Raw genomic sequence first — 17,966 nt, 5'->3', positions numbered from 1 at the left:
GCACATCTGTGTTTTTGGATTTAGTTTTTTCACCATTTTAGCAAATGTACAAAAAAAATTGTTTGCCTGAAAAAAATGAGATATGGTAAGAATTTACCCTTGTTATCTCTATTTCTACGAAGTCCATAGGGTTCTGCAGGATACCTTGGGGTATAGGCGATGACGTCAGACATCGGGCACCACAAAGTTAAGTTTTTCAGCCTCCCAAAATGCACTGGGGTCCCCCTGCTATACCCCGCTCCCGAGCCAAGGCAAATCAGTTACGTAACAAGCCATAGGCCCGGAGGAGAAGAAGAAAGATCTGGAACACACAAGAATCACATTCTCACCAGAAGGAGACTGAAAAACCGGTGACCAGATGAAAGCCCATCTGCAGTACAGGTGCGACAGGGCAGGAGTCATGTGGAACCCTATGGACTTTGTAGAAATAGAGATAACAAGGGTAAGTTCTTACCATATCTCATATTTTCTACTTCAAGGTACATAGGGTATCCACAGGATACTTTGGGGATGTTCCAAAGCAGTATCCTTTAAGGGTGGGGACGCTCCTGTGCTGAAAGGAGAATCCTCAGCCTGAAGGAAGCATCCTGAGAGGCAAAGGTGTCAAATGCATAATACCTCACAAAAGTATGGACAGAAGACCACATGGCAGCCTTGAAAAGCTGAATGGCTGAGGCACCACGTTGAGCTGCCCACGAAGGACCCACAGATCTAGTGGAATGAGCCCTAATAGAGGATGGAACAGGAAGGCCTTCATGAATATAAGCTTCTGAAATTGCCATGCGAATCCATCCTGCCAAAGTTTGCTTAGTAGCAAGCTGACCCTTCTTACGGAAGCCATAGAGGACAAACAAGGAGTCCTACTTGGGGGCAGGGCGTCTTGTACTCTAAGCCTGTTTCTTGGGCTTGGCAGACTTCTTGGGCCCGGTCTGTCTCGGAAAGGACTGTACTATGGACCTACCCTGGGCCCTGTAGGGCAGAAAGGACGAAGTACCGTACCCCGACGGGACTGTAGTCGATGGCAGACACGCAGACTTAGCTGCTGCCAGAGTGGCCACGATCTTGTCCAGATCAGGGCCAAACAGGACCTGTCAGTTAAAAGGCAAGAATTCCAATCCCTTTTTGGAATCTGCATCCGCTTTCCAAGAGTGCAACCATAGGGTGCGGCGAGCGGCCACAGCTGCCGAGTAGATTCTGGAGGTGTGGAGACTGATATCCAAGGCTGCCTCATTAATGTAGGTGGCCGAGTCTCTGAGATTGCCCACTAACACCGCCTGCTACGCAGAAGAGTCAGAGTCCAGAGACTCCTCCAAACTATCATCCCAGCGCTCCATGGCTCTGGCCACCCAACACACAGCCATAGCCGCTCTGGACGCCCCCCTGCAAGGGAATAAATGGACTTAAGGCATATTTCAACCTTGCGATCCGTAGCATCTTTTAAGGAGGGCATGGGCAATGTAGCATGCCTCACTAGGCGTGTTACATGAGAATCCACTTGCGGAGGAGATTCCCACTTGGAGAAATAATTTTCCGAAAAGGGGTATGCAAAAGCCAAATGTTTTTGAGGCTGGTACCATTTACCCGGATTCTTCCATGCCTCCTCTAAATAGAAGAAATACAGTGGCATCACCCTTAATTTCCTTAATGAAGGCGTATTTGGATTTAGCCACGGAGTGATCGTCATCTTCAATAACCAAGGCTGCACAAACTGCTTGTATAAGGCCAGGTATATAGACCTTAGACTTAGACTCCGCCTCCTTGGTACGGAGGGGCTCCTGGTCAGAAAGGTCAATAATCTCAGTCATCAGACGACACATAATCCTCATCATACTGAGCCGGCTGAGACGCTAAAGGCTGCTTATGCAGCTATAATGATTACTCCCCCTGTAAAATATCCGACAGGTGTTGCACCATATTGGACAAGGAATTCACCCACGCAGGCCCTTGAGACCTGGGGGGAGGTGAAAGTGGGAGACACTGGGGTACCATCAACTGTCTGGGGAACCCCTGCATGGGTGAGGACACCATCTACTGCTGTGATAACCCCATCTGGGAGAACGCAGGGGGTGTTGCAAGCTGGTCCACAAGGGTTGTAAGTGCCTTAGCAAAACAAGCCCAGGGCGGTTCCTGCACAGGCGCAGTGACAGAAATCGGGCGTGATATAAGGTAACACGCCCCAAATAACCCCTCAGCGTTTCCATCACCTCCGCTAATTGTACATTACATGTGGTACACTTTAGCTGAAGAGGAAAATCACGTTCACTCTGTCAGACATGAGTGTAACGGAGAGTATGTGACACACCTCACAGACAAATGTCTGTATAGTGAGGCAATGAACACCCTGCAACATCGCACCGCAAGGGCTTTAGCAGAGGAGGAATAGGGATAGCAAAATGGCTGACAGTCAGAAGTGAAAGTACAGGCAGCGGCACTAGCAGTAAGTCACATACAATGCAGAAATAAATCCCTGCACTATCAGCACTGAGATCAACTACACAGACCAGAGCCTGGTAGTAAACAGCGCTGCATACACTGACCTTAATCGAAGGAGAGGTATTCGGGGGGGCCCGGACCGCGATGCCACAGTCTTCCAGCATCGCTTGCCAAGTCACAGAAAATGCCCGCCGAGGAGCATAGTGGAGGCGGGCCCAGGGGAGGAGCGCTCACACAGGCAGCCAGACTGCTATGAAGAGGCAGTGTGCAGCGGGGGAGGCGCCGGCTGTAAACAGGGAAGGCGCGCTCCCCTGGCATGCATTTAACCCCTGGGATGCCGGACTTTACCGCTCAGCTGCGGCCCACTGTCCCAGGAGAATCGTAAAAGTGCAGGTTAATATCTGGCTCCACTTGCAGCCAGTCCCCAGGGAGCCCCCTGCCTGGGGACTTTAGGACTGTGTTGCTCGGCGGGTGCCCTCCGCGGGACCCACCGCTTACCTTTTCCTTGGATTCGGCCACAGTCCAGGCAATCCGGGGACACCGCTAGCTGTGACCCCGGACACCGGATCGGTATCGGCGTTCTGGCAGTACTGACTGTCTATGCTGTGCAGCTCATTTTGTGCAGCCACAGCTGCCTTGAAGAAACTTCAGGGACCATAACAGCCCCTTCTGTTACAGGTGCTCCGACTCTGAGCTGGGCACCTACGAAACTGATTTACCTTGGCTCGGGGGCGGGGTATAGCAAGGGGACCCCAGTGCAACCTGGGAGGCTGAAAAACTTAACTCTGTGGTGCCTGATGTCTGACGTCATCGCCTATACCCCAAGGTATCCTGTGGATACCCTATGCACCCTGAAGTAGAAATTAGTAATTCCGTCAAGTTATGTACCATAACATTAATTTTACATTTTGTGAATATAAATTTTTCACTTCTGGGTTTTTAAAAAAAAAAAAAAAACCCACAAAGGACCTCCCCCGTTTGCAGAGCTTGCAAGAGCATTAAGAACTAGCGCTAACCAGCATTATTACTGTGTTGCAAGTTCATTTAGCCAGAGTCATTTTTACCTTCTGTCACAAGTCATTACATTTAATTTGAGTAATTTTGGTGTCCTCAATGTACAGTGATAATAAAGCAACATGTAAATCCCTCTTACACAATTATAGTATTAATAGGTGCCACTCTTTTCTATGTTACAAATGTGAAGGTATTAGTCTCTGTAATTGACTAATAGGTAGGAGATAAATTCTTCTAGTTTAACCACATTTTACTGGGGGCACTACAAATCTTGGCCAAAATGCATACAGAAAAAAGTAAGAGTACTGGTGAGCTCCCTCGGACTGTCTTGGTACTCTGTTGTCAAATCTTTGGCTATGAGGCTGAACTTCGCCTGTACAACATTTATTGAGCCCTGTGACCCTGACCATTGCTACGCTGGACAATTCTGTGTCTTGTGATAGTGTACTTTTTGTTAGTTAGCACACCACCTTTACGCCCAGCTAATTGCGTTAAGGGGCAGTTGGGGGTCTGTGACTTGGGGCTTCCCAGAAAGAGTTGGTTAACCCGCACCGATATATCGTTTACTAGTCCTACCTTATAGTGATTGTGTTAGTGATGACAAAATAAAAAAATCCTGACTTCTTAATGATTTTTGTAGGCGGTGCACCCTGTGATTAAACTGTCCATGCGAAACGCGCGTCAGGAGACACGCGGCACACGTAGTGTAGCGTGTGCTATATCATATATGTTAGTGTTTTAAACCATAATGAATTACTTTTATTAATGACAGGGTGTCTGTTAGACAGTGGGAGCGGAAAAACAGGAACACATGACTCTCTATATCCATGCTGTTACAGTAGACTACATTGTTGCAAATGCATGACAATAAACTATGAGATATAAATAGAGTAATCACGCAATATACCTGTTAGCTTACTAAGGCAGACCTCGACTACCTTATCAATAATATACTAACAACATAACTGCAAATAGAAGCAATTTATTTATACTATTATAGTGAAGCTACACGATTATATATATTTTTTTCCTCAACATAGATCACTATGAGGATAATATTGATAAAATCATTGGACTTTTTATATGTGGATTTGATTCCAAGGATAACAAATAGTATCACTCATTAATATACACATTCTATCTATGCCTGAAAACTAACGGGACTTATTTAAACTCCCTGGTATGGTTCACCACACTAATTATCAAAATGAAATGGCAGTTGTGAACACATGATAATGCTGTGGGATTTGCAATAATTCCTAAATTAATATGGTGTTCTGTTCCCCAATGCTCACATCGATATATGTTTATACAGAATAATTTTTTGGTCTTGAATGGAAACACAGGGTATATAATACGTGTGTATCCTATACGTAGGTCCGAGACAACTGTCAATACACCAATAATTGCGGACTTGCATTGGGATGTGCTACAATTCCTTAAGTGAATATAGTGTCAGTAAATCAATCTTCTGATCTGGATCAGACTATTGCATTTGGATATTAATATGAACTAGTTTACCATTTTATTGGTTATGGTGCATACACAACGATTTAATGATAATGACGTCGTTCTTGTTCAATCATTAAAAATATTGTTCAGTTTCTGAGTTATAACGATGAACGATAATCGTTCCTGCATGTTCCCGTTTGTAGTTCATCGACCATTTCTGACTGACCAACTTAACTATTTTTATTAAGGGAAGGTACATTTTTCGTTCATCGTTGAAAAAATCGTTCATTACACTTCAAAACATCGTTCACTTTTTCAAAGGAAAAACTGAACAAAAATCGTTCACTAACAAAATTGTTACGGGTGTATGCAGCTTAAATGATTCTTATACACACTTGGAATCGAACATACAGCTTCAATTTTTGCAAATAAAGCTTTTAGAGAGGACTAGAAATAAGACCCTTAGATATGATAGAAATATAGATCTATTTATTATTGATTTGTCCACAGTCATGCAGACACCCTAATATATTGTTTATAAAACATTACAACGTACATTTAAGAAATACGCAGGAGAAATAAAGTGGTTTCACAATTTATTTTATTTCTCATTTGGATCACATTTTGTTTGATCCTGATATGAGTATGTATAGGTTTATCTTATGTTTTGTGGACATCTTCTTTTTTTATTTAAATAAAGGTTACATTTTAGTATTTGTCATGATCTCCCTTTTCATGTTGACAAAAACTTTGTCAAATTGTAAATATAACTAGTCCATGAGTGCCCCACAAAGGAATAACTTTTCTCTTTTTTAATAATTTTCATTTGACTCCAGTTCTTGACACTGCCAGTACCAACCCTAAACTGGCAAAGTTTATTTCCATATATTTCTCCCTATAAGTTATGTGGAGACAGGTAGAATGCCCCATGTATGTAGTGTAGCTACCCTTCCCCTGTGTCTTTTTCCTGTCTTCCTTTTCATTGGTACTGGCGACGCTCCATGTGATTCTGCAATCCTAGGAGGGGGGCTGCCTACCCAGGGAACACCAGTTTGCTACTTCCAGGATAAGATCTGGTTGTAACATCTATAAAAACACATGTCTGCGCATTTATGCCATGTTAAAAGGGACACATTGAATCTAGTGCTTAATGCTGTGATGCTTGAACGATACAGAAAGTCTCTGAGAAGGGTGACAGTGAAGGCAGTCTTCCTTCCAATTACATCTTGCAGAAGAGTTGGCGGGTTGCAGGCACTATTGTACAATAAACTCTGTTTAAATGTCTATAGGGATCCTGCTATCACAATAGTTGCCCCTCACTTCCCACTCTTTAATCCCAAACACACAAAAAACAACTCTAAATCTGCTACCATAACCTGGTATTCCTTTGCTGAGTCTATCATCGCTCCCCATGTGTAATTTAGATATGTTTTATTTGTTATTTGTGATGTCCTAATACCTAATCCACTGTTTACTTCTGTTAACAATATATAAAAATAAAGAATTACAAGAGAAAAGTCTGGGATGTAGTTATGAGACCAGCAGCCTCAAGGCCGCCGGTCTGAATACCGACATCGGAATCCCGGCAAGGGATTTTAGATGGGCGTTGAAATACTGACGCCGAGGATGCGAGCCCGGACGATTGTAAGTCCGGGGCGCCCTTAGCATTAGCCGCCGTGGGGGGGGGGGAGGGAGTCTAGCGGGTTTAGGTCTGGGGGGGGAGATTAGGTCTAGGCATCCCTAGGGGGGAGGGTTTGGGTTGGGCACCCCCAGGGACAGATTAGGGAACTCCCAGGGGGAAGGTTAGGTTTAGGAAGCGGTAAGAGGAGGTTAGGGTTAGGCACTAGTGGGGGAGGTTAGGGTTAGGCACCACTAAGGGAGTGTTGGTATTTCAATCCCATTCCAAAAGTCTATAGGGGAAAAGTGGGTCTAAGACCCAATCCAACGGTCTTGCTAAAATTGTCATCTACATGTCATATGAACCAGGAGACTGTATCACCATCTTTTTACTCACAGCCGATAGATGAATAAAAACAAGAAACTGCATTTACTTGATCTAGTGAGCGCAATCACCCTATACTTATCCTGGACAGGAAGACTTTAGAAATACAGAACAATTGTATGTGATCACATAGACTTTCCAAGCAAGCCATTTCCAGATGGATTAGAGAAGTGTTCATACAGGCATGCAAGAAAGGTGGACGTAAGGTGGCAGAAATGCTTAGTGCCGGATTCTGAGTCTTGCGCAGACCGAATGCGGCCGCATCTAGTGGGTTTTAGCAAGCTGCACATGTGCTGTAGCGAGCATGCACCTCTTTGCATATCTCAGTAATTGTGGGTCGGATGAATCTCTGGCCCTGATTCAGAGCCGGACGCTCTGACCAGAGCGCTCGCTCTGAATCAGGGCCGTCCTATTTAAATGTGGAGCTGCCTTTTGGACGCTCGCATAGCTGTGGGTTAACACCCACAGCTTATGGGAGCGTTCATGATGATGGTCGTGACCATCGGGCTTGCGACGAGACCCTGCGGTAGGGTCTCGTGGCCGCAAGCCCTGGAGTGATTTTGGCTCTATCAGAGCCAAAATCACTCCCACTGACATCACTAGTGATGTCAGTGGGGCCGGACCCAGACTGTAGGCGTTCCCATGGGAACTCCGTCTGGCAGCCACGCCCCCGGCACGCCGACCAAAGGGGGCGTGCTGTCAGTCACCATCAACAGCACGCCCCCTTTGGTGCGAGACTCGGAGCGACAGCTTGGCTGTCGCTGTCCGGGTCTCGCGCATGCGCACGACGGAGCTCCCTCCGTCATGCGCATTGGGGTAACATTGACCCGCTTGTGAGCGTCCTGCGCTCGCGAGCGGGTCTGAATGAGACCCTCTGCCATTTCTCTCCATCTATGAAATGGGCATTAATGGATATCAATGAGCATTTGCATCGAACAGAACTTGTGGGAGTGTCATTGGCATGTTGCTAGAGTCGCACCATATTGTGAGTTGCGCATATGCGTTTGAGTCGTCTATTTCAGACTGGTCTCTTGCACCCAGCATGGGATAGGTGTTAAGTACTAATAATAGTGATGCGGCTGCCCTTGTGGACGGAGGGCTGGGTACTGTGTAGTCGCAGATCTGTGTGACTCAGAATTTGGGCGATTACTCATACTAGACTCCCGATTGTAGGTGCTGTACAGAAGTTTAGCAGAGTTGCGTGTAACTCAGAATCAGGCTCTAAGAGTGCACTTAGCTTGAGCAATGCCAATCTTTTGGGCAAAGAAGGGTTTAGGCCTTGGTGACCGAACTTTGCAAGGCAGTAGGCTTGACATCTATCCATGATTTCAAGTCCATGGCATCTACATATACTATCCTCTATTTTCCAGCTCAGTGTGGGACACATGTTCTCCATACGCCCACTTAAATAAATATTTGATTATGCTGCATATGTGTCCTAGTTCCATTCTAGCCCTCCATAATGTATTGCTTGGGTTCATTCCATTGGCATTTACTATTGATGAAGATGACAGTGAATTCTAATTTCTGATCATTCCTTTTCTTCGATAGTCCTCGGCTGCTCAGATTTCCCACCCATGTTGTTGAGATGATATATATTTTTCATAGGCAGTTTGGGAAGTACGGTAATTCAAAGACTCAGGGGGAAAAGAGGAGCTGCATTATACACCAACTACATGTCTATACCTAACCTAAAAGGTAAATACCCATTGCAGTGGCTTCCATGGATTATTTTGAAGCAAAATAATTATTTTTAATTAGATTTTGTTGTTTTCTTAATAGAAATTTTAATGTAGGTGTAATCTTTCCAACAATTAATGATGAACATTTTATATTGGAAAAATATACTTAACTAAATCTTAGAATGATTTGCTCTTTGAAAGTGAGCAACAAGGATGACTCCTCGCTGTACTAGACTGATTCTGGCCTACGCTGCGTAAATCAAATAACAGAATGCTCTTGGTGTCATATGAAAAACGACAGTACAGTGTATAGTCATAGAGAATATGGGAATTCTGTCTCTTAGTAATAAACACTACCTCTTCCTTATGTCTAATGTCTGTCCATTCTTCGTCTTCCTCACGTATCCCTGTCTTGTTTTATACTGAACTGGTTCTGTTTGCGTTTTCGTCAGGCTACACCTTTTCATCTTATTTTACATGGCTGTTATGTTCATATTTTCCATGTCTTACACCGAATTCTTAAGTCTGCCATGCGATTTGTTCACATTTATCATTCCTACTTTTAATGGTCTTTGATGATTACCCTTTGCAGGCTGCTACAGGCACTTAGTGGCACATTACAAATAACGGATTACAATAATAATAATGCAGCATAACTGCCTATATCCTTACTGAATTAGGCTGATCACTGCCAGCTGGGGAAAAATGAGGATTAGTTTAGTCTTTGTTAAAATATTTTCGTTAATAATTCATAAGGGAACAAAAGCCTATAATACTAAACATGGTTTAGATGATAAGCTTTCTCTTAGAGCACAATTTATTTATTTTATTTATTAAGAGTTTCTTATATAGCACAACATATTCCGTTGCACTTTACAATTTGAAACCACATTAATAGAACAAGACTGGGTTGTAAGAGACAGACATAAAGGTAAGAGGGCCCTGCTTTCAAGTTTACAATCTATAGGGAAATAGGTGATACACAAGGAAAGGTGCAACATAATGCAAATTGGTCCAGCCAGATTGCAGAGTTTCTTGGTGAGCTGTATGATACAGTCACACAGGAATGTTGGCCTAGGGTTAGGAGGAAGTGAAATTGAAGAAAGAGAAAATATGTGGGGTTATTTGTGGACTGTAAGAAGGGATATAATTAGATAGGGAAGCTATGAAGGTTACGTAGGTGACTCTGGAATCTGATAAGCTTGTCTGAAGAGGTGAGTTTTCGGAGAACGCTTGAATGTTTGGAGACTAGTGGAAAGTCTTATTGTGCATGGGAGGGCTGTCCTGTAACCGTGCATGGGAGCAAGTAATATGTGGGGATGAGAGACGCAGATCTTGTGCTGAGCAGAGAGATCGGGTTGGGAGATATTTTGAGATGAGTGAAGAGATGTATGTTGGTGTGGTTTGGTTAATAGCTTTGTGTGTGAGTGTAAGTAGTTTATATTGAATAAGGTAGAAGACCTGTAGTCAGTGGAGGGACTGAAAGAGTGGATCAGCAGACAATGAACGTTTGGTGCGAAAGATCAGCCTCGCAGCTGCATTTATAATAGATTGTAATGGCAAGAGTCTGTGGATTTTGAGACAGATTGAATGTGGGCACTGTTCGCGGATACGCGCTATAGCGCGTATTTTAACCGGTATTGAGGACTGGGGACTCATTTTTTTCAAAATGGGTAGGTCCCCGGGGATGCTCTCAGCTCCAGCCAATCCCTGGCTTTCTGATGATCTGGCCCGGCTGCAGGCTGTAAACGGCGGGGGTGGAGTCAGTGCAGACTTCGTAAGTGCCTTTACTGGACCATGCAACTGTTGTGACAAACTGCTCTCTGCCGACTGCCCCTGCTCCTGGATTGAAGACGGCCTCCAGTAAGTATGAATGAGTAGCGGGTGGGGGTTTGGTGGTGAGCAGGGTAACTGGTGATCAGGGCTGACTCCGGCATGTCCCAGTTAAGCGGCAAGGGTGCCACCACGTAATGTGTGCTGTGTGGCTGCCGCCTGGACCCGCTCCCAGGGCTTGGAGTACACCTCTAACAGGCTCGGAGTGTTGGGAGGCCCGCTATTGTCTGCATCGGCGAGAGGGAGTTGCCCGACGGCTGCCGGGCGTTTGCTTATTCTTGCCGGCCCGGCAGCATAGAGTGGGGTATGACGGAACAGCCTTGCTGAGCATCAGATTGGCTGCCTGTCATTTAGTACAAGCCGGTTACTTGTAGTCGGGTATTCAGCTGGGTCTCTGAATGTATAAAATTAGCTTGTTCGCACTGCCACTGCTCTCCCTACTTCTTAATGATCTCACTGGAAGCGTATTTTCTGTGGACAACATACTGCCTGTCTGGAAAAAAAAGAGCAGGTAAGCAAGACTGAAGAGAGAAGATGGAGCACTCATGTCTACTGTATCTCAATTTGACACATGAACAATATACGTGCTCAGAACAGAAGCACAGGAGCTCACAGTGAAATTGTGGCTGCTTACTAATTCTAGCGCACTGTAAATGTTTTTGTTTGTTTTTTTTTTTAAACCTATTTTGATTGTTTTGTTCTATTGACTATACACCAATGTGGCGGCCGCTCAGAGCACAATTTGGTGAGCAGGGAAGGAACTGAGACTGCTCACCACACGATGTACAAAGTACCATAGAGCCGACAGAGCTCCCTGCAGCCGGCGCACTGTAATGACAGGCAAGCAATCTGATGATACTGGTGCTGGTTGAGTATATAGAGTCCCACACACTACCCCCCTCCTTCCCTGCTGGTTGTGTATAAAAAAAAAACATCAGTTCTATTGACTCCCCCATCATTTTCACCACCAGGTACAGTATTTCTATCAATGGCTAGTGTGTATGTATGTACGTGTGTGTGTATATGTATGTATGTGTGTTTGTGTATGTGTGTGTGTGTGTATATATATATATATATATATTATATACACACACACACACACTGGTGTGCCTCTGCCCCGATCCCCATGTGTATCTGCCTGCCCCCCATGTGTGCCGCTGCCCACCCCCCATCTGGTCCTCTGCCCACCCAGCCATCATGAGCATCTGTTCGCTTCCCCGTATCTGTGTGCCCCTGATTGAGGAGCACTACTTGTTTCATTTATACTGGGCCCCACACATTCTAATGGAATCCCGCCTGCACACACCTTGTTGCATCCTTGTAGCCTGGCAGCGCTGGACTTTTCCAGGTGGCTCAGTCGCAGCCCGATCCTGGCATGACCCAGAGACGGAGATGTGGTGACATGACGTCACATAGCTGCATGCCACCTTCAGCTACATCTATGCAGTGACACAGCATGGCAGGCTGCAGTGCAATGAATTTGAATCAGTTTCATTTTTTTTTTCCTATGAGGGCCAGTGTGTTTGCTTTTTTTTTTTTTTTTACTATTGGTACCAATATGTTTCTATTTTTTCCTGTTGGGGGGGCCAATGTGTTATTTTTTTTGTTTGTTTTTTATCCTACCGGGGCCAATGTCTGTGCTTTTCTGCATGTGAGGGCCAATGTGTGTTTTTCTTCATGTGGGGGCCGATTCGTTAGGAAAAAAACTAACGGGGCAATGTCATCTGCTACATGCTTCATGGTCTGTAGCTGCTAAATTGTTAGATTAACAGAAAACCTTAATTTAGATGGGACCCAGAAAATGTCAGGTAAGACCCCAGTTTTTCAAAGTGAGGGGTCCCTGGGACCCACATTTTTTTTGGCTCACCGCGATCACTGTGGGGAATAAAGGACAGGGCAGAGTCAAGGATGACACCTAGGCAGCGAGCTAGTGGGGTGGGGTTGACTGTCAAGTTGTCAATAGTGGATAGAGATATCAGGTTGGTAACTACTATTGGCTGGTGGAAATATAATTAATTCTGTTTTGGATATATTAATTTTGAGGTGGCGAGATGCCATCCAAGGTGAAAAGGCAGAGAGATATTAAGTGACACGGACCAGCACAGATGGTGACAAATCTGGTGAGGATAGGTAAATTTGAGTATCGCCCCTGTACAGGTGATACTGAAATCCAAAAGAGCTGATTAGTTTGCCAAAGAGGTGGTATAGATTGAGAAAAGCAGAGGACCTAAGACTGAGCCTTCTGCTACTCCAACTGATAGAGGTAGCGAAGTGGAGGTAGAATCAGAAAAGCAAACAGTGAAAGAATGATTAGATAGGTAGGATGAGAACCAAGAAAGGGATGTGTCTTGAAGACCTAAGGATTGTAGTGTTTGTATGAGAAGAGAGTGATCAGTGTCAAAGGCAGCAGAGCGATTTAGAAGAATTAGAAGTGAATAATGTCCTTTAGCCTTGGCAGTGACCAGGTCATTTACTACCTTTAGTCAGTGCTCTCTCTGGAGTGTTGGGAACAAAAGTGTGACTGTAGTTGTGGGTGTTAAGAAAGTGTGTGAGATGAGTGTAGGCAAGTCTTTCCAGTAGCTTTGGAGGGGCAAGGGAGCTGGGAGATAGGACTGTAATTTGAGAGAGTGTTAGGGTCAGAATGTAGTTTATTCAAAATGAGAGTGAACACTGCATGCTTGAACAGTGATGGAGAGATTACAGATTTTAGTTAAGGGTGGGATGAGTACAGGAGACAGAGCTTTACTGATTTGTGAGGCTATAGGTTCAAGAGGAGATGTAGAGTAGGAGGATGAGAAGAGTGTAGATTCTTCATTAGTGGGGTCAAATGAAGAGAATGAGCAAGCAGGTTCGGGTAGGGAATTGAGCATGTCACTGGCCAAGGAAGAGCCCACCATTTCATTTCTTATATCAATCTTATCCTTGAAATAGGAAGCAAGATTTTGTGCACTGATAGCAGTAGGTGGGTTGGGTGAGGGAGGGGTAAGAAATTATTTAAATGTATTTAAAAAGTTGCTTGGGTTAGAGCAGGGGTGCCCAACCATGTCCTCAAGACACACTAACAGTCCAGGATTTAAGGATAGCCCTACTTGAGCACAGGTGACTTAATTAGTTCCTCAGTTATTTTGATTTAACGATATGTGCTCAACCATGGATATCACTAAGACCAGGACTGTTAGTCTGCCTTGACGACCAAGGTTGGGAATCACTGGGTTATCTTGGGCTGAGATGACAGATTGGAAATATGTTTGTTTGGCAGTATCCAGTGCATTACGATAAGAGTGGTAGATAGTCTTAAATGTGAGGAAGTCACTTGGAGTACGAGATTTACACTACTGACGTTCTACTTTTACGTGAGTGTTTTTGTAGGCGTCTTGTCAATTTGGAATGCCACGGTTGACTTCTAAGTCTACTTGGAGTGTGATTGGTAGCTGGAGCTACTTCATCAAGGGCTAGTTCTAGAGTCTGGTTCAGGTGTGATACAGCAGTTTCAGGAAAAGTGAACATGGAAATTGGTAAGAGTAATTGTTGCAGAGAGGTAGCTAGTTCAAAATGAATAGCATTAATTTCTCTGCAGGTTTGAGGAGGCTTGGTTGATTTGTGTGCAGGTGATCAGGTTGTGATCTGCGAGAGGGAATGGAGAATTTGTGAAATCCGAAACTGAGCATAATCTGGTGAATACAAGTTCAAGGCAGGGGCCATCCTGATGGGTAGAGGAGTCAGTCCATTGGGAGAGGCCAAGAGATTAGGTTAGATAGAGGGGTGAAAGTCCTGCAGTCAGGAGGCATACGGCTTGTTCTCCTAGCCTAGACCGCCAGGATTTGATGTTCCTGACCAGCCGGGGCTTGTGGCGGCGGCCAGGTCAGTTTACCGGGCAGGTCCAAGCAGCATAGGGGAGGTACGCTTCCCCGGCGGCCCCTCCCCCAATCCACATGCTAGTTCAGTCCTCTGGCACAGTTGATTGTGGATTGTTCCTTCCAGCCTCAATATAGGGCAGCCAGAGTGTATGTCAGTTGCTCTCTGAACGCTGCTCCTACAAGAGGGACGCTGGGCAGTCTCCCTGTATACCTTGCCTACTGCTGGTCTAGGTTTTTACAGCGCTCTATCCTACCTAAGTTGAGGCTGATTATGGTAGTGAGAGCTTATATGCATATGGCTCGCAGAGTATTTATGCATGACGTGATTGTTTATGGATCCTGTTTATTCTGTAAAAGAACTGTAATTCCTGTATACTGTCACTGTCTCTCCCCTTCCCTTGCTACAGGTGTGTGGGTTGAGAGTAGAAGGCAGCACATATAGACTCAGAACCAGTGGCATAGTGATATGTCTAAGGAGTCTGAGGGTCAGGTGGCGGGAGCCCCGTTGCTGATATTCTGTGTAGCCTGCGAGGCAGGTTTGTCCCCACAGGACTTTCTACAAAATGGGCTTTGTGAGAACTGTTTCAGACAGCCACCACACCAATTAAGTTTGCCTGTTTCAGGCCCTGAGCCTCCTTGGGCATCATTTTCTCATGTTATGCTCAGGTGGCGGAATGGCTGGCTGCCCCGGTACCACCGGTTTGGGGTTTGCCTCAGCAGATGCATCCTATGCCCATGATGTGGCCACCTTGGATGGACCCTGGTGCTGGTAAGGTTATGGCATCATCCTCGGGAGTTTTTCAGCCTCAGGCTGTCAAGCCAAAGCAGCCTAAATCTAGGCGCCATGTACCGCCTTACATGGGTGAGTACTTGAGTGCCTCCTCCTCCGAGGAACAGGCACAGGACTTTTCGCAGGAGTCTAGCTCCGAGGAGGGTGATGATCATTTCCCAGTAGCCGATGTCCCTTTTCTGATAAGGGCTGGAAAATCGGTGTTAAATATCGAGGAAGGGGATCTTCCGCTTAGGAAAGCCCCCCTGTTCAAGCGCCAAAAAGTGGTTAAGGCAGAATTCCCAAAGTCTGAACATTTATCAGAGCTTATGGAGGAAGCCTGGGTCCGTCCGGATAAGATAAGCCATTCTTCTAAAAGAATGGCGCTTCTATATCCTTTTTCAGCAGAGGACTGTTCCAAGTGGGAGAATCCACCATCAGTTGATGCGCATGTGGCACAGCTGATTAAACGTACCACTTTGGCTAATCCCAGCAGTTTCGCTGAAGGAAACCACGGATAGGAGACTGGAGACTTGTCTCAAATCAATTTTTTCGCTGCCAGGAACAGCCACCCGCCCAGCTATGGCCACTGCCTGGGTAGCAAGAGCTATTGAGGAGTGGGCCAAAACTCTAACGGAGTCTTTACCAGATGCCTCTAAGGAGCAACTGGATATGATCTCCTTTATTAGAGAAGGGGCCTCTTATTTGGGTGATGCCGCCTTGGATGCAGGGATCCTTTCCTCTAAAGTTTCAGCTGAGTCCGTAGTGGCACGTAGGATCCTCTGGTTGAAAGATTCGAGGGCAAATGTCGGGTCCAAAAAGGCTCTAGAATTCCTTCCATTCAGGTGTGCTCTTTGGTCCAGAACTGAAAAAAATTGTATCCTCCATGGCAGCCTCAAAGACGGCAGGTTTACCATCAGCAACCTTGTCTAAATTGAGGAGGGCGTCCTTTCGGGGGTTTCGGCTGCAGGGCAAGGCCAAAGGTCAGCCCTCAGTGAGATTTCCACCAAGAAAGGCAGGACCCAGGAAGCCCTGGCAGAACAAACGTCCAGGATCTAGGGTCCAGGATAAACCAGTGGCCTGATGGGACGGGCCTCCCCCTGGGGGATCCCAGGGTGGGGGACCCACTGCTTCGGCTCTCAGAGCCCTGGCACCTCACGATGGAGGATGCCTGGGTTCGGTGAGTTGTTTCCCGAGGGTACGCCCTGACGTTTTGGAGCACTCCTCCTCAAAGGTCCTTTTGTGTAAACCCGCAGGTGGGTTCAGAAAAAGCTTTGGCCCTTCAGAAGGCTATTCTTGCCTTACTAGCATCAGAAGTAGTGATTCCGGTGCCAGAGAACCAGTTCCGAGAGGGGTTTTACTCCAATCTGTTCTTGGTTCTGAAACCGAATGGGTCATACCGGCCTATTCTGAATCTGAGAGAGCTCAACAAATTTGTTCGAGCCCCCGGGTTCAGGATGGAAACATTGCGATCGATTGTGTTGGCAATGTAACGGGGGGACTATGTGGTGTCCCTAGACATACAAGATGCCTACCTTCACATCCCAATCACACAGGCTCATCAAAAATGTCTTCATTTTGCGGTAGGGGAGGAACATTTTCAGTTCCAGGCCCTACCGTTTGGCCTGTCCACAGCCCCTCGGGTATTCACCAAGGTGATGGCAGTGATGATGGCATGCCTCAGGCGCCAAGGCGTCAGGATTTTGCCTTACTTGGACAACCTCCTGTTGCTGGGGCAGTCCCCACAGCAGTTACAGGATCATTTGAGGCTGACAGTATCATGTCTGTACAGTCGCGGCTGGATCATAAACTAGCAAAAGTCGTCACCCTGTCCGGTACAACAGATGTGTCATTTGGGAGCGAGATTGGACTCCGTGGTGCAGAGAATATATCTGCCGGAGGAGAAGATCCTTGCTCTACATTCACGAATACGCAGATTGCTTCGCAACAGGCAAATATCCGTTCTAGTAGCCATGCAGGTCCTGGGGTCGCTGGTGGCCACCTTCAGGATGGTGGAATACGCTCAATTCCACTCCAGACCACTGCAGCAATTCATTCCGTCTCGCTGGAACAAGGATCATCGCACGATCAGGTCCCAGCTGCTGCATCTCTCTCCAGAGGTTTGCTTTTCCCTGACCTGGTGGTTGCAGACAAAGCATCTCAGGCAGGGTCGCCCCTTTTGGGTGTAGGATTGGACATTCGTCAAAACCGACGCCAGTCTTCAAGGTTGGGGGGCGATGACGGGGTCACATACTTTCCAAGGAAAGTGGTCAGTGACGGAAAGCCGGCTACCGATAAATATCCTGGAACTAAGAGCTATATTCAAAGCTTTAGTGCAGGCTCAGGAAATCTTAAAGGGCAGGTCGGTGCAGATACAGTCGGACAATCGCACCGCGGTCGCCTACCTAAATCATCAAGGGGGCACGAGGAGTCGGGCCGCCTTGGCAGAGGTATCAAGAATCCTGGTATGGGCAGAGACTCATCTGCCCACGATATCTGTAGTGTTCATTCCAGGAATCCTGAATTGGGATGCCGATTTTCTCAGTCGGCAAGAGATAAATGCAGGGGAATGGGCTCTACATCCACAGGTTTTTCGGAACCTTGTGGACAGGTGGGGTTTACCAGAAATAGATTTGATGGCATCAAGAAGGAACAACAAAGTTCCCAGGTACGGATCCTGGACAAGAGATCCCAGTTTGTAGACGCACTAACAGTAAAGTGGCGTTACAAGCTGGTATATCGGTTTCCCCCGTTTGCTCTTCTGCCCAGAGTTGTCACAAAGATCAAACAAGAGGGCAGCACCGTCATATTAATAGCTCCGGCATGGCCGAGACGGCACTGGTTCACAGATTTACGGTCTCCATAGACACTCCATGGCCTCTGCCATTGAGACCGGATCTGTTGCTACAGGGTCCCTGCTGGTA

At 46.1% G+C, this 17,966-nt stretch overlaps 1 protein-coding gene across 1 annotated transcript in view; it reads left to right on the top strand.

Moving 5' to 3' along the window:
• PPIL4 (peptidylprolyl isomerase like 4) overlaps positions 1 to 17,966 on the top strand; it is a 100,791-nt gene that overhangs the window by 76,007 nt on the left and 6,818 nt on the right. The window lies entirely within an intron of this gene.

This window comes from Taudactylus pleione, unplaced genomic scaffold (genome assembly GCF_031769625.1).
Source record: "Taudactylus pleione unplaced genomic scaffold, aTauple2 ptg000006l, whole genome shotgun sequence".
In the NCBI taxonomy this organism is placed as follows: Eukaryota; Metazoa; Chordata; class Amphibia; order Anura; family Myobatrachidae; genus Taudactylus; species Taudactylus pleione.
Note: the sequence above shows the minus strand (reverse complement) of the source record. Positions and strands in the feature narration are given on the sequence as shown.